Genomic DNA, 18,562 nt, shown 5'->3' on the forward strand with positions numbered 1-18,562 from the left:
TCAAAAGTTAATTAACGTGGTAACTAACAATACAGATTAGAATTTAAAACATTTAATTATAACTTTTAAAGAGTTTAAAAGCAAGTTATTTTGTTATAGATCTGATTTACATTAGTGTGTAAGCATGTAAAGAAATATGTGTATGAGGATGTATTTGTGTATATATATTATTTGTGAAAATATCTAGTGCTTTCATTTGGGTGAAGATGAATAGTTATTCTTAGGACATTCTGTGTTGAGAAGACATTCAACAATCACCACACACTGAGCAGCTAATATGACATAAAAGAGGACATACTAAAGAGCATGGGCAGAGTTCTAGAAATGAACAAGACTTTCCTTGACTTTAGGAAACTTACAGGGGATAAAAAATGCTGCACAATCATCACTATAATACCTTAGAGTCAAACCTTAAGTAACTCCCTGCTCTCTTTTTTTAAAGTTATTCAACAGATCTTTACTAACAACTACTATCTGCCAGCAATGGGATGGCACCAGTTAAAAAAAAATACAAACAAAAATCCCTGACATTGCAGAGCTTACCTTCTAATGTAAGTAGACAGGCAATGAACAAAATAAGTCAGCAAAATTATATAGTATATTCGAAAGCAATGAGTAGTAAGGTGAAAAATGAAGCAAAGGAGGGAATAGGGATTTGGCAGGAATGGCTAAAGAGAGTGGGTGAGAAAGAAGATATTTGACTAAAGATACAAAGGGGAAGGGAGCCCCTGAAAAGGGTCAAACTGCCTGGCTTCTTGGAATAGGAGGCAGGCTGCTGTGCTTGGTGTGGAGTGAGCTAGGAGAGAGCGCAGAAGATGAGGGTGATGAGGGGGTATATCATATGTGAGCACTTTGTCTTGTACCCTGAGACAGGAATCTGCAAAGACCTGACATGCTAACACTGACTGCTGGGTGGAAAACAAAAGGAGCAATGGGAGCAGGGAAATCATTCAGAAGGTTGTGTATCAATCCCTGGAGATGTGCACTGGCTTGCACCAGGGCTGGAGCAGTGATGATGGAAAGATGTGATCACCAACTTGATCTATTTTAAAGATAGGGCCAACTGATTCAGTCTGACTGGATGTAGAGTATGAAAAAATGAGATGAGATAAATACCACTTTCAAACATATGGTCTGAGCAACTGGAAAGATGGAGTTGCCATTCTCTGAAATGGATTGACTCCCTTATTTCTGTAACATTAAATCTACGCTTTGCTGCTGGACTCAACATGTCTAGCACAGGGTCAAGATTAAGGACAAGTATTTTGGAATCAAAATATTGAACGATGAAACTTGGTTTCACAACGTTCTGGTTGTATGATCTTAGGCAAATCCTCACCTTCTCTGAGCTCAGGTTCCTCATTATGAAATGGAGATAACAGTGTCTCCCTCTGAAGGTTACTGCAAAGATTAAATGAAAGAAGTAGCTAGAACAAGGTCTCACACATGTTTAATAACTATTACCTCTATTGCTGTCACCCAGTATGATTTGTTATTTGTAAACCTACTTCCATTTCTCCTACTATTCCCCCACTTACTCTGCTTCGGCCACACTGGCTCCCTTGCTCTTCCTTGAATACCATACACAGCTCCTGACTCAAACAGAGTCAGGGTACTTTTTATTCAGCTGCCTGCAATGTTCTTTTTCTGAGCAGCTGCCTTGATTTCTCACTTCCTCTAGGGCTCCACTCAACTGTTCCCTCTAAGACGAGACCTTCTCTGATAACCCCATATAAAACAGCAACTCACAACTACAACTCTATAACACTCTTACTCTGCTTTATTTTGCTCCACAGCACTTATCACATCTAATACACTCTCTGTTTATTTACTCTGTCTCCCAACACATAATAGGGGCATTCAGTCTGAAGGCAGTCTGAAGGACTTAATGAATTATTCTAGAAGTACTAAGCAACTGAAACCCACAAGTGAAAAAATAAGGTAGTATGAATAGTAGAAATACAAAGTTCTCACTATCTGCAATATATATTATTGTGTTCTTGGAAAGCAAGAAAACAAACAAACAAAAAAAACAACTGAAAAAACAACCAGAAACAATTAAAAAAAAATAATCAAGTCAACAAGTTAGAATACATACATCAAATTAAATTATGTACCTAAAGATAAGCTTTAAAATGTGTGGGCTACATTTAATTAACTATTTGTAAGTATTTTTGGAGTTAGAAGATATTGAAAAAAGTGGAAAAACATTTCACTTATGAACAAAAGAATTTACTATGGTAAAGATGGCAACTGTCTCATGAATTTATCTCTGAATTAATGTAATTATTAATTCCAACCAAAATACCAATTAAATCTTCCTTTGAACATAAAAAAATTGTAACTAAATTCATCTGGAAAAAAAATTGACACAAGGGAACGATTTTTACTGGGATTGCATTGAATTTGTAGATAGGCATTTGTAGTAGGCATTATTTTTAAATGAGTAGCTCTTATTTAAAAATTGATACACCCAAAAGAATTCTCATCTTTTTGATTCTTTGTCTATTTTGGATCATGTTAAATGTCCTGTGACCAGAGAGATGGGAAAGAAATAAAAAGTATCCAAATTGGAAAGGAAGAAGTAAAACTGTCTTTGTTTGCAGACAAGATGATCTTCTATGTAGAAAATTATAATAATTCCACAGGAAAACTGTTAGAATAAATGAATTCAGCGAAGTTTTAGGATACAAAATCAACATACCCAAGCAACGAACACTCAGAAAAGGAAATGAAGAAGATCTCAATTACACAATCTCATGAAAAAAGAGTAATATATTTAGGAATAAACTAATCAAGAAGATGAAAGACTTGCATACTTAAAATTACAAAGTACTGCTGAAATAAATTAAAGAAATAAATGGAGACACCCATATTCATGGATTAAAAGACTTAATATTGTTAAAGTGTCCATACTACCCAAAGTGATCTACAAATTCAATGCAATCCCAGTAAAAACCCCAATGGCATTTTTGAAAAAACAGAATTAGAAAAAACAACCCTAAAAATCATATGAAACCATTATGAAAGACCTTGATTATCCAAAACAAGATACAAAGTTACAGTAATCAAAACCTTTCAGTACTGGCATAAAGACAGACCTATAGACCAATGGAGGAGAATGGAGAGCCCAGAAATAAACCCATATACATATGATCAATAGATTTGAACAAAGGTGCCAAGACTACAGAATAGGGAAAGACTAGTCCCTTCAACAACTGGTGATGGGAACAGTGGATATCCATATACAGAAACGTGACACGAGATCCATCTGTCTCTTACATCGCACACAAAAATCAACTCAAAATGGATTAAAGACTTAAACCCAAGACCAGAAACAATAAAGGGAAAACATCTTTAACACTGGTCTTGGAATGACTTCTTGGCTATGATGTGAAAAGAACAAGGAACAAAAGCAAAAATAGGAAAGTGCAACTACATTAAACTAGAAAGCTGTTGCAGGGCAAAAAAGGAGCCTAAAGAATAAGAAAATATGTGCAAACCATATATATGATAAGAGATTAGTATCCAAAGTATCTAAGTAACTCCTACAACTCAACAGCAAAAATAAACAAAAAACCCCAACAAAACAAAAACCCTTATTAAAAAATGGGCAAAGGGCTTCAATAGATAATTCTCCAAAGAAGACATTACGAACAGCCCAGAGGTATACAAAAACTTGTTCAACATCACTAATCAGAAGGAAAATGCAAATCCACATTTGCAAATACACAAACGCAAAGCCACAAAGAGGTGTTAACTCACACCTCTTAGGACAGCAACTACAAAAAATAGTGAAAATAACAAGTGTTGACAAGGATGTGAACAAATCGGACCACGTGTACACTCTTGGTAGAAATGCAAAATGATGCAGCTGCTATGGAAAACAGAATGGAGGTTGATCAAAAAATTAAAAATAGGACCATCATCTGATCTAGCAATACCACTTTTGGGTATTTAACCAAAAGAATTAAAATCAGGATTTCGAAGATATATCAGCACTCCCATGGTCACTGTAGCATTATTCACAATGGCTAAGAGGTCCAGTGATGCATGAATAGATGAAGAAAATGTGGTACACACACACACACACACACACACACACACACAATGGAACACTCTTCAACCACAGAAAGAAGGAAATTTTGGCATATACAACAACACTGATAAACCTTGAAGATGGACCCCGAACACATGCTGAGTGAAATCAGTCAGTCACAGAGGATAAATACTACATAATTCCACTTATAAGATATCTACAGTAGTCAAACTCATGGAAACAGAAAAAATACGGGGGTTGCCAGGATCTGGAGGCTGAGTGGGGTGGGAGTGGTGAGGAAGTGCTGTTCAATAGATTTAGAGTTTCAATCTTGTTGGAGACCCTCTATACAGCTTAAGTTTTCAGTTAGCAATACTGCTATAACTGTATTGCATGATATACTTAACAGCATATCATGTTATTGATATGCTTGATACACTTAAAAGTTTATTTAGAGGGTAGACCTAATGTTATGTGTTCTTACATACAAACACACAGACATACACACAGTGTCCTATGGCCTGAGGAAACAATTTAAACTATGGGAATAAGTAAGGTTTCTCACACCCACGATGTGGGTATTCACAAATCTTCCTTCTATTTTAAACACAGAGAAATGGTAATATTTACCTGTCCTATTATATAGAAGTATTTTAATTATAAGATCAGTTTTAATTTATCTTTTAATATGATATGTGGTCCACAGGGTCGCAAAGAGTCAGATATGACTGAAGCGACTGAGCACACACCATTCCAAGTACACAATTTATAAACCCCATCTCATACTACAGAAACAATGGAAATAATTTCAGTAAAACCATGGCTCACAACCCAGAGCTGTTATGATTCCCTTAAACAAGCTGTCAATTATTATCACAAATTACCAGAATACCAGGAAATTCAATTACTATCGTAAGCTAAGAAGATATGAGATCTAATGACTGGTTTTAAAAAAGATAAAATCGGCTTTAAGTAATGACATACTATTATAAGATATTTTTTGTAAAACCATAAAACCAGCACCTAATTTTTGGTTTTTGGAGAAATAGTCAAACTATAATACCAAACAGAAATATAAAGGGAGCATCTAATAATCCTACTGACTTCTTGATATTTTGACATACAGAAAAATTAATTATAATATCAATGTATGTATTTTTAAGGATTGAGAATGAAGAAAATGACACTTCAAATATTTCATCTGATGAAAATACCTGATAAAGAGAGATTAAAAAAAGGAAAATCACAGGTCTAAGATGGCATCACTTGTACTAAAGGCCATGATATCTAACCTAGATCAAAAACCTAACCCGAATGCAGTTTGAGCTTTCACCAGGAATGTAATCCTGACCAACCAGTTTGGGATTTTCTGGTCAGCATCAATTAACTAATCCGTCACACGGGCCCTCTCCAACCTCACTGAGGAGGAAAAAGCAATCTGTAGCATAAAACCCTTGCTATTCCTTCCCCACAAAAGATGTCCTGGTCTAACAATAATCCTTCCTTTCTTTTGCTAAAGGTCCCCTGTCCCATATTTCTTCCTCTAAAAGCTTTCCATTTTGTACATCCCCTAGGAGGGCTGTGCCAGTTGCCAGACAGGATTCTGCTCGATTCATGAGTCACTGAATACAACCAATTATATCTACAAATTTACTCAGCTGAATTTTGTTTAAACATAACTTACAGCCTGTTTATTTGCCTGTCTTCTAGTAAGTGTTCATGATTAACAATGCTTAAGATAAGTATCACTTATTTTTGCATAAATTGTTATGAACCAATTTTGAACTTGGGTTCAACAGGATCAAGAAAAAAAGTCCCTTACTGAAATGGAAAGATCAAAATATCCAGCTTGGTATAGCCGCCAAAATAGCTTCTATTGGATGATTAGGTTTAGTTTTTGGTTTAAAGAAAACATGATCCTCACTCTCAAAAAAGTCTTACTCTAATGCAATGTTTATAACCCTTTTGGTCCTAGTCACCTCTCTCCATGAAAATTTAATGCCACAGATATTCTGTTTATGTACTGTGTGTATATATCTGTGCTTAATATATTAAGATTTTTTTTTTCTTCTTAAAGAAATAAATTCCGCTGCCTTCTCAAGTTAAAGGCACATATGAGAAAACATTCCTCAGTGGTAACAGATGGTCTCCAGGTAGTGAGGGAAGAATGGTTTAATATGAGATTCCTGACTAGCATGCTAGGTCTCTTTTTCTCTTACCTGGATCCAGCTCTTCTTTTGAGAGCCAGGTTTACCTATGTGGCTCCGATGGACGATCCAAAATAAGTCATGTGCCCTCAACACAAGAGGTGAATTCCCAGTCTTTGGATTCTATCTTTCCTACTCTGGTAAAAATGTACAGTAGCATAGCTAGAGTCTCTCTATGCAAAGTAGGTCTTGTACCAGGCTAAAAAAGGTTTCTGGAGTAAGAACAGAGAGAAGGAAAAATAAAGCACAGCACAGATTTTAAGCCAAATAAGGAATACAAGCAGGAGGAGAAGGGGATGACAGAGGATGAGATGGTTGGATGGCATCACCGACTTGATGGACATGAGTTTGGGTGAACTCCGGGAGTTGGTAATGGACAGGGAGGCCTGGCGTGCTGTGATTCATTGGGTTGCAAAGAGTCGCAAGTGACTGAGTGACTGAATTGAACTGAAGGAATACAGGGTAAAACTTGTATCTCTAGAGGCTTACCAACGAGAACCACAGTCTATTATTCAGGGAGAGTTCTAATGTTGAGATGCTTCAAGCTTTCAGACATTCTGGTTCTCTCTCAGAAGACTTGATTTTAAATAAAGTTTTATAGTGGCTCTTGATCTATTCTTGAGGCCATGAGGCATAAACCACAATCAACTCACTAAGCTACCATTCCCTAAAATAAAAAATGTATGGCAAAACTATTCTCCCCACAAACTAAATTCTGAGTTACATCTGCCCCTAATGTTAACACAGACAGTACTTCTTCCTTATCCTTTGTCTTATCAGTCACATTTTAAGTCTCATTCCTTCACCCTAAAATCCTGCCCATCCCTGCCTACCATGCTACTCAAGTGTGGATGTTTTAATAGGAATAGGTCTTCTTACCAGGGGAGTCTCTCTTCTCCATCTATCCTGTGTATACTGACCACACTACTAACCTATTTTTAAAAAATCCCATTATCCACAGGGTAGAGTCTAAATCTCTGTGCTATTACATTTATGGTTCTCCATAAACTATAATCAATCTGCTTTTCACATCTTATTTCCTACTATATTTCCTATTTATTTCCCACTATGACAAACAGAGCACAGTCACTACTGTTAGTCACTCAGTTGTGTCTGACTCTTTGTGATCCCATGGACCTTAGCCCACCAGGCTCCTTTGTCCATGAAATTCTCTAGACAAGATACTAGAGTGGGTAGCCAGTCCCTTCTACGGGGGTCTTCCTAAACCAGGGATTGAACCTAGGTGTCTTGCACTGCAGGCAGATTCTTTACCATCTGAGCCACTGGGGAATACAACAGAGCATACCGCTGTAGTTAAATCAAACTACAATTTTCCAAACAGGCCTAGTAAGTCAATATCACCTCTGCTTTCATATTATCCTCATATGAAATACTCTCCATTCTCTTATACTGCCAGCAAAATGCCAGCCAGCCTTAAAGACTCAGCTAAACAGTTCTTTTCTTAATTACCCCAAGTGAAATGAACCTCACAACCTCTCTGGACTCACCAAGTGAATCAGGAGATATTAGCTCCTCTGTTCAATCAGTATTCTTTCACACAGCATCTTGCCTCAGTTCAGTTCAGTTCAGTAGCTCAGTCGTATCCGACTCTTTGCAAGCCCACGAATCACAGCATGCCAGGCCTCCCTGTCCATGACCAACTCCCAGAGTTCACTTAGACTCATGTCCATCGAGTCGGTGATGCCATCCAGCCATCTCATCCTCTGTTGTCCCCTTATCCTCCTGCCCCCAATCCCTCCCAGCATCAGAGTCTTTTCCAATGAGTCAACTCTTCACATGAGGTGGCCAAAGTACTGGAGTTTCAGCTTTAGTATCATTCCTTCCAAAGAAATCCCAGGGCTGATCTCCTTCATAATGGACTGGTTGGATCTCCTTGCAGTCCAAGGGACTCTCAAGAGTCTTCTCCAACACCACAGTTCAAAAGCATCAATTCTCCGGCGCTCAGCTTTCTTCACAGTCCAACTCTCACATCCATACACGACCACAGGAAAAACCATAGCCTTGACTAGATGGACCTTTGTTGGCAGAGTAATGTCTCTGCTTTTGAAAATGCTATCTAGGTTGGTCATAACTTTTCTTCCAAAGAGTAAGCATCTTTTAATTTCATGGTTGCAGTCACCATCTGCAGTGATTTTGGAGCCCAAAAAAATAAAGTTTGACACTGTTTCCACTGTTTCCCCATCTATTTCCCATGAAGTGATGGGACCGGATGCCATGATCTTCGTTTTCTGAATGTTGAGCTTTAAGCCAACTTTTTCATGCTCCTCTTTCACTTTCATCAAGAGGCTTTTTAGTTCCTCTTCACTTTCTGCCATAAGGGTGGTGTCATCTGTATATCTGAGGTTATTGATATTTCTCCCGGCAATCTTGATTCCAGCTTGTGCTTCTTCCAGCCCAGCGTTTCTCATGATGTACTCTGCATGTAAGTTAAATAAGCGGGGTGAAAATATACAGCCTTGACGTATTCTTTTTCCTGTTTGGAACCAGTCTGTTGTTTCATGTCCAGTTCTAACTGTTGTTTCCTGACAATGCATATAGGTTTCTCAAGAGGCAGGTCAGGTGGTCTGGTATTCCCATCTCTTTCAGAATTTTCCACAGTTTACTGTGATCCACACAGTCATAGTCAATTGGCATAGTCAATAAAGCAGAAATAAGATGTTTTTCTGGAACTCTCTTCCTTTTTTGATGATCCAGTGGATGTTGGCGATTTGATCTCTGGTTCTTCTGCCTTTTCTAAATCCAGCTTGAACATCTGGAAGTTCACGGTTCACATACTGCTGAAGCCTGGCTTGGAGAATTTTGAGCATTACTTTACTAGCGTGTGAGATGAGTACAATTGTGCGGTAGTTTGAGCATTCTTTGGCATTGCCTTACTTTGAGATTGGAATGAAAACTGACCTTTCCCAGTCCTGTGGCCTCTGCTGAGTTTTCAAAATTTGCTGGCATATTGAGGGCAGCACTTTCACAGCATCATCTTTCAGGATTTGAAATAGCTCAACTGGAACTCCATCACCTCCACTAGCTTTGTTCGTAGTGATGCTTTCTAAGGCCCACTTGACTTCACATTCCAGGATGTCTGGCTCTAGGTCAGTGATCGTGATTATCTGGGTCGTGAAGATCTTTTTTGTACAGTTCTTCTTTGTATTCTTGCCACCTCTTCTTAATATCTTCTACTTCTGTTAGGTCCCTACCATTTCTGTCCTTTATCGAGCCCATCTTTGCATGAAATGTTCCCTTGGTATCTCTAATTTTCTTGAAGAGATCGCTAGTCTTTCCCATCCTGTTGTTTTCCTCTATTTCTTTGCATTGACCACTGAGGAAGGCTTTCTTTTCTCTTCTTGCTATTCTTTGGAACTCTGTATTCAAATGGGAATATCTTTCCTTTTCTCCTTTGCTTTTCGCTCCTCTTCTTTTCACAGCTATTTGTAAGGCTTCCCCAGACAGCCATTTTGCTTTTTTGCATTTCTTTTCCATGCGGATGGTCTTGATCCCTGTCTCCTATACAATGTCAAGAACCTCCGTTCATAGTTCATCAGGCACTCTATCAATCATATCTAGTCCCTTAAATCTATTTATTTCCACTGTATAATCATACGGGATTTGATTTAGGTCATACCTGAATGGTCTAGTGGTCTTCCCTACTTTCTTCAATTTAAGTCTGAATTTGGCAATAAGGAGTTCATGATCTGAGCTACAGTCAGCTCCTGGTCTTGTTTTTGTTGACTGTATAGAGCTTCTCCATCTTTGGCTGCAAAGAATATAGTCAATCTGATTTTGGTGTTGACCATCTGGTGATGTCCATGTGTAGAGTCTTCTCTTGTGTTGTTCGAAGAGGGTGTTTGCTACGACCAGTGCATTCTCTTGGCAAAACTCTATTAGCCTTTGCCCTGCTTCATTCCGTATTCCAAGGCCAAATTTGCCTGTTACTCCAGATGTTTCTTGACTTCCTACTTTTGCATTCCAGTCCCCTATAATGAACAGGACATCTTTTTTGGGTGTTAGTTCTAAAAGGTCTTGTAGGTCTTCATAGAACCGTTCAACTTCAGCTTCTTCAGCGTTACTGGTTGGGGCACAGACTTGGATTACCGTGATACTGAATGGTTTGCCTTGGAAACAAACACAGATCATTCTGCCGTTTTTGAGATTGCATCCAAGTACTGCATTTCGGACTCTTTTGTTGACCATCATGGCTATTCCATTTCTTCTAAGGGATTCCTGCCCACAGTAGTAGATATAATGGTCATCTGAGTTAAAGAATGTCCATTATAGTTTGCTGATTCCTAGAATGTCAACGTTCACTCTTGCCATCTCTTGTTTGACCACTTCCAATTTGCCTTGACTCATGGACCTGACATTCCAGGTTCCTACGTAATATTGCTCTTTACAGCATTGGACCTTGCTTCTATCACCAGTCACATCCACAACTGGGTATTGTTTTTGCTTTGGCTCCGTATCTTCATTCTTTCTGGAGTTATTTCTCCACTGATCTCCTGTAGCATACTGGGCACCTACTGACCTGGGGAGTTCCTCTTTCAGTATCCTATCATTTTGCCTTTTCATACTGTCATGGGGTTCTCAAGGCAAGAATACTGAAGTAGTTTGCCATTCCCTTCTCCAGTGGACCACATTCTGTCAGACAGCATCTTGCCTAAATAGGCCCAATCTAGAGTATTTCACAAGAAAACAGCAAAGCCAGCTACTCAGAGACATGTGAATTGGTAACATTTTTCTAGCCACAACCACCACCATTCCTTATTGCCAGCACCACTACTCATACATATACTCTGCTCAACGGGTAAATCTCTGCAATTCGGCTACTTACACACGCTTTCTGGTCGGTTAGTTTTCACACTGGGTAACAAGCTCTTTGAAGGGAGGAACCACGTCTTTGTACCTTCTATTCTAATTAAACTGAGTACTAAACAAATATTCACGAAGCTGAATCACTGAAGTGACATAGGGTCGAGGAGCAGGAAGAAAGTGCAGATATACTAAGTAAAACATCTTCTTTATTTTTGAACATTATTCCCTTGCCCTGTGTAAATATCTAATCTGACCAGTATAGTGGGCCTCAAGCTTACTGTGACAATAATGTGGCTCTAGTATGTTAAGGAGTGGCTAGGCAATCCATGGTTAACCTTTGAAAAGTAATTATCAGAATGATGTAACAACTCTCTTCATGAGGGCAATCAACACCTGGCAGCACTGAACAAACAGTTGGAGGCAAGGGGTTTAATCAAGCGCTCAGGGAGATGGGAAAAGCAGCAGATAACTCATTCCCCTCCCTGCCCTCTGTGATGAGAGACGGAGGAGGAAAATGCACTCTCCCACCTCTCAGGACAGAGAAGGCTAATGTCAAAGGCTGGCAGGAAAGAAGATTCATAACAGTTAACTCTGGAGCCCCATGAAAAAACTGTGGAATGGGTCTTACTGGTACTTAGTCACACTTTCAAATTTTTGCTTTACAGTTTAATAAACAATGCTCTTCTGAAAACAAAACATCATACCTTATTTTCTCACGAAGAATTTTCCTACTTATCAATCTCAGTACTTTTCATGGTGTTGGAAGAGGAATGAGTTTCCCTACTTAGAAGAGTTGCTCCCATGCTGCTGCTGCTGCTGCTGCTAAGTCGCTTCAGTCGTGTCCGACTCTGTGCGACCCCAGAGACGGCAGCCCACCAGGCTCCCCCGTCCCTGGGATTCTCCAGGCAAGAACACTGGAGTGAGTTGCCATTTCCTTCTCCAATGCATGAAAGGGAAAAGTGAAAGTGAAGTCGCTCAGTCGTGTCCGACTCCTAGCGACCCCATGGACTGCAGCCTACCAGGCTCCTCTGTCCATGGGATTCTCCAGGCAAGAGTACTGAAGTGGGGTGCCATTGCCTTCTCCTTGCTCCCATGAGCTGCTACCTAATCAGTGTTATCTGTCTGCATTTACATTCTACTTTAATAACTAAAGCTGTGAAAAATACCACAAATGAGTGACTGCAAGCAACTTTAATTAAATACTATTTCTTTAGTGTGAAAAACTAAAGAACAACTGGTAAAGAGTCAAAGGAATCAGGTCCACAAACAAGATGAATGGCCTTGGGTAAATTACAAGCGCCATGCCTGCTTCCCTGCAATAGGAAATGCGAGCATTAGGCGGAAGAGAGTGTTCAAATGACACTTCTCTGCCTTCGAGTATTTTCTACGCCAAGTTCTGAAAATTGTAAAAAGATCTGACCACCATCTATCTATGACCTAAAAAGTATCTTCTGGCTCTAAAATAGACTTTAAAACACAATAAGAAGAAAAAAGATAAGAACTTGAAAGTGAAGTCTGAAAGTACTGTGTTGATTTGAGTTTTTCCGTAAGATGTAGTAAAACCCAAACGAACTTTTGGGCCTGGAACCCAATACGTATCTGTGCATTCTATTCTATTAGCAGGCTCTGCCACAAGCGTTCATTTGGATCCCTTTTAACTTTCTTTTAAAGTAAGTCTCAAGAGCTGGTGGTGTACTAGCTCCATCAGCCTAACAACCACAGAAACAAACCTGCAGTCTGACAAGAGCAGATTTACTGACCCCCTGCAACAAGCAAGACTGCACACCAGGGCAATCTTCAGCCGTCTCACAAAACGAAGGAGAAAGAGTAGTTACAAGATTTGGGGAAGAGTAGTTAGCCTTCCCTGGTGGCTCAGATGGTAAAGAAACTGCCTGCACTGTGGGAGACCTGGGTTGGGAAGATCCCCTGGAGGAGGGCATGGCAACCCACTCTAGTATTCTTGGCTGGAGAATCCCCATGGACAGAGGAGCCTGGCAGGCTACAGTCCATGGGATCACAAACAGTTGGACACAACTGAGCAGAGTATGAAAGCTGTAAGACTTACAACTATAATAATATTTATAGTAGTTACAAAAGAGTAGAGTATAGGGCTTCCCAGGTGGCGCGATGGTAAAGAACTCGCCTGTCAACACAGGAGATATAAGAGATGCTGGTCCAGTCCCTGGGTTGAGAAGATCCCCCGGAGGAGGGCATGACAAATGACTTCAATATTCTTGCCTGGAGACGTCCAGGGTCAGAGGTGCTTGGCGGGCTGCAGGCCATAGGTTGCAAACAATCGGACAAGAGTGAAGTGACTTAGCACGCACACACAGAGTACAGGTGAGATTTACATGAAGCTGTGTTTTGATAGGCTTAGAGCAAAGCAGAGCTGTGTGTAAAGGGTCTACTTCAGGACTGGACTGCAAAGTGAACCAAGATCCTCTTTCCTCAGGAACTACAAAGTTAAGACAGATGTGGATGCTGTGTCCAGAAACCCCTTATCTGGAGCTGTGTGTCTTGGCTGTAAATTAAGACCATTATTCTATGTCAGAGAGACCTAGATTCTCCAGGCAAGAGTGGGATGTTTTATTCTTCCTGATATAATTACACACAAGTCAAGTTTCCGACAGCCTGATTTTCCAAAACAAAGTTTTTCAGTGAGTTGGCAAGCCATAGTCATTCAAAGACAGGGTTTGTTATGACATTTCACAGCTCTATCATTCTTGGGAGAAATATTGTTTCTTGTTGAGTTTGAGGTTTTATCTATGTCTGCTATTCCAGCCTGATAAATGGCCAGATTCTGACTTTCTCTGCTATTTAAGATTCCTGTCTCCACAGCTTGCTAATTAAACTGATTACATTATGCTCTTCAGAAAAGTTTGTTTGCCGATTTATCTTTTGTTTGTTATACAGCAATTTCTCCATGAAAGATATCCAACTTCAGTGGATACACTGGTTTTGAAGAAACATTATCTAACCTCAGTGAAGTTTATGTACTCATTTAATGTGCTAGCTTAATTTCAATTAGTATAATGCCCTCAAGGTCCATCCATGTTGCTGCAAACGGCAGATTTCCTTTCTCTCTTGGCTAACTAATACTCCGTGTATATATGTATACACATGCTCGCACACAGGGAGAAGGCAATGGCACCCCACTCCAGTACTCTTGCCTGGCAAATCCCATTGATGGAGGAGCCTGGTGGGCTGCAGTCCATGGGGTCGCTAAGAGTCAGACACGACTGAGTGACTTCACTTTCACTTTCCACTTTCATGCATTGGAGAAGGAAATGGCAACCCACTCCAGGGTTCTTGCCTGGAGAATCCCATGGACGGAGAAGCCTGGTAAGCTGCAGTCCATGGGGTTGCACAGAGTCGGACACGACCGAAGCGACTTGGCGGCAGCAGCAGCTCGCACACATGCACACACCCATATCTTCTTTATCCATTCATCCACAGACACTTAGGTTGTTTCTTTATCTGGGCAGTTGTGAATAATGACATAGGAGTGCAGGTATCTCTTCGATATCCTTTCATATCCTTTTGATATATACCTAGAAGTAAGACTGCTGGATCACACTGCAGTCCTATTTTTCATTTTTTAAGGAATCTTTAGTGTTTTCCACAGTGGCTACACCAATGTACATTCCCACCAACAGTGCACAGGGGTGCCCTGTTCTCCACCTCCTCACCAACATTTATCCCTGGATAAAAAATGGGATATTTTTATGATAAAAACCTAAAAACCTGCACAGCAAAGGGAACCTCAAGAAAATGAAAAGACAGTATGGGAGAAAATATCTGAGAATCATATATCAGGTAAGAGGTTAATATCCAAAAAAATATAAAAAACTCATAAAAGTGAATGGCAAGAAACCCCAAACAATCTGATTTAATAATGAACAGAGGAACTGAAGAGATATTTTTCTGAGGAAGACACACAAATGGCCAACAAGTATATAAAAGGTGCTCAGCATCATTAATCACCAGGGAAATACAAACACACCACAATAAGACATCACCTCACGTCTGTTAAAATGGTTATCATAAGCAATAAAAAGATAACAAGTGCAGATTAATTTTTATTGTGAAGATCTCTGGGACTACAATGTAATTTATAAAACATCAATAAAATGTAAACTTTGTTAGAAGCAACTGGTCTTAAATGGAAACTGGACTTTCTTCTATACTGGTGTATTATGGGAATACAGTAAATATTACATTTCTATTAGCCGTATTTCAGGTAAAACGCCAGAAGTCACTGGTCTGCATTACATAGTGAGAATCAAGAAGCCTTTCTGCAGGAAGATGAGATCATGAAGTGACATTATCTGGGTAATGTTGTTCTCTTTTCTATGAAAGTATTAATATTTCTATCTCTCATTAAATACTTGTCTTAGTATTGCTCAGATATTTTTTTTTTACCCACTTCATGAGTAAGGCTTAAAATAAATTTACAAACATATTTGTTATCCTCTGAGACTTTGGGGAAAAGGTAACATGGATGGATAATTTATATAACAGGGCAGGAAATGCACTAATGAGCAGTTTTTAAAATAGAGACAAATTTACCTACCTAGGGGTAGTACCCGTCTAATTCCCTTAATACTAATTTCTAAAGAAAAGTTCTTTAATAGGTAAAAATCGATGACATATTGTTTCTAGGTGATATTCCAGTGACAGTTCTTGAATAGCAGCATAGGTAAGTCAATGGGCATAATAAAAACAGTTGATTTCTAACTTCAATTAAGCAGTCAATACTGTACAACAATTCCATCACTGTTAACTGGTCAGTTCCGTCTATTTTCTTACCCGGGTTCAAATCCTCAAAATAAAAACACTCAGATTGCCTCGTGGGGTAGACTACTGCTTGTGCCTCCAAAAGCCATTCTTTCCTTCTTCTTGGACATGTTAACGACTACTTTTCCCAGCCTCTTCCATTTCCCTCTTGCATTTCTACAGCCATTGAAGTTACGTTATAGCAACAAAATGAGCAACAAAAATGAACAGAACTGGTGTGTGACTTCCAACCTCACTTTTTAAAAAGAAAAGTTACTTGCCTTAAAATATCTATCTCTCTACCTGCAAGCTAAAGATGGACATACCAGTGACCCAACCTCACATCAGCAGATGAATGAGTGCTGCACTGGGTGATAAATCACAAGGAACAGGCATCCTTGAACAACCTCATGGAACAGAACTGAATTACCAACTTGTGCTTACCTCAGAACTGTTATATGACAGAGAAATAAATGTCAATTTTGTTTAGGTCACTTTATTTTGGGTATTTTTGCTATAGCAGTTAACCTGAATGTAATATGCTTCTTTTAAAAAATGTTTACCATTTGATACTGATTTACAATTTGTGCCAATTTCTGCTGTACAGCAAAGTGACTCAGTTATACATATATATACACATTCTTTTCCTAATACCCTTCTCAATATACCTCTTCACTGGTCTCTCTGTTTCCAATACTAATTTACATTTCAATTCATCTGCCACATTACTACCAGTTATCTTTTAAAACACAGACTAAATATTAGTCTTCTCCCTAATAATCTTCTGTGACCCATGGCTCTAGACTTTCTGGCATGGAACAAAGGTATTATGGTACCTAATCTGGCCCTAAGTATCTTTCTGGTTTTCATCCTTTATGGTCCACTCCCATCCTGGACCATGCCCCACTTTTTCCCATGAAGGTTCTTTAGCTCCAGCATCATTAGACTTCAGCTTTTTCCAATGAACAGAAAAACAAAACATAACTTTGTAAAATGAAAGACAGAGGAGGTAAAGAAAATTAAATCTGACTGAGCGACCAAAAAAAGGTGTGAAGAGACAATATATACACATATGGTCACTAAAGTGATTAACTTCAGGGTATGCTCTTTCTGAGAAGCATCTGAAGATGTACTGATTATCCAGTGGCTGAAATGTCAACAGCATCAACATCCAGAAAAAAAAAACAAAATAAGCGGTTATTTAAATTATATGGATAATATACACTTTTTATTTAGGTGACATCCGTATAACAAAGTAGCATTTAGTATATTCCCAACACTGTGCCGCCATCACCTCTATCTAGTTTCAAAACACTTTATCGCCCCCAAAGGTGACCCCACACCCACTAAGCAGTCACTTCCCCTTCCTCCCTCTCCTCAGCCCCTGGCAACAACAAACTAGATTTCTGTCTCTTTGGATTTACTTATGCTGTATATTTCATATATTAATAAACAGAATATACAATAGGTGACCTACTGTGTTTGGCTTTTTAGCACAATGTTTCTGAGGTTCATCCTTTTTCATTTTGTAGTTTTATCAGTATGGATGATATAAATTTTACAAGCAGGAATATTTGTAAATGCAACATACTGAAACCAACCTAAAGGCTCACATATAGACCAGTGACTGAATTAACTACTGTATAGTCATATGATGGAGTAACTATACAGAATGAGAATTAATGTGGAATGGTTTCTCAGACATAATGTTAAATGAAAAGGGCAAAATTCAAAGGGATAGCTATAGTATGCTCTAGCTGTCTACCTTTTGTGAAAAAACAAAAAATAAGAAAATATTCAAGTACTGCCCGTTTGGGTAAACAAAACAACACAACATGGAAAGGATAATCTTGAGACCATAAATTGTGGTTATCAACAGGAGATGAATGAGAATAGAATACAAAACAGAATGATACTTCCCTAAATCATGTTCAAGTTTCATGTACTTCACAAATACTCTAAAGGAATGAAATCAAAGATGAATACAAACAGAAACAAATGAACTGGTCAGGTTTTCATGGGGTAAAATGCATCCCCTCAAAAGATACGGCGAAATCAACCTCCAGTATTTCTGAATGTGATCCTATTTGGAAATAAGGTCTTTGCTGTAATCTAGTTAAGATGAGGCCTTTATGGTGGTCTCTATAGCTGGTGTCTTCATATGAAGGAGAAATTTGAACACGGGGTGTTTGCTCTGAGATGATGGAGGTAAGGACTGGAACCATCTATAAGCCATGGAATACCAAAATTGTTGGCCATATTTTTCAGAGTTCTCAGTAGGAACCAACTCTGCTGACACCTTGATTTCCAACTTGTAGCCTCCCCTGTAGAGAATAAACTTCTGCTGTTTCAAGCCATCTAGTTTGTGCTATTTTGTTATGGCAGCCTAGAAACCATACAGACTTCAAAAGAATAACATAAGCAATTTTGAAAGGGAGACGGAGAACCAGATTTTAGGATAATATATGTCCTCAGCCTACAGATCAACAGAATTCTGAACAATGACCTCCAGTTAGTAGCTGAGTTCTCAAGGGAGGCATAGGTTCACAATACTTTTATGTTCAAGGATTAAGAAAATAAATAAATATACTGTTGATAATGGAAATGAAGTTTCTCTCTGTTGGAGAAGGAAGTTACACATATGGAATGGAGAGAAGAGTATTAGATTGGTATTGGAGGTATAAGCGTGAAATGGTTTTCAACAAAGATAGATGGG

General features: G+C 38.9%; 1 protein-coding gene across 5 annotated transcripts in view; it reads right to left on the minus strand.

The window, feature by feature from the left end:
- Positions 1-18,562, minus strand: part of MAP4K3 (mitogen-activated protein kinase kinase kinase kinase 3) — a 183,149-nt gene that overhangs the window by 97,139 nt on the left and 67,448 nt on the right. Inside the window, exon 1 of one of the 5 annotated variants that reach the window (XM_070798536.1) lies at positions 1,340-1,374. The exons of the other annotated variants lie outside the window; for them this stretch is intronic. The gene's annotated coding sequence lies outside the window, so the exon portion shown is untranslated. Of the gene's footprint in view, positions 1-1,339; positions 1,375-18,562 lie in introns of those variants that run through there. 5 annotated transcript variants of the gene reach the window in all.

Source organism: Bos indicus, chromosome 11 (genome assembly GCF_029378745.1).
Source record: "Bos indicus isolate NIAB-ARS_2022 breed Sahiwal x Tharparkar chromosome 11, NIAB-ARS_B.indTharparkar_mat_pri_1.0, whole genome shotgun sequence".
NCBI lineage: Eukaryota > Metazoa > Chordata > Mammalia > Artiodactyla > Bovidae > Bos > Bos indicus.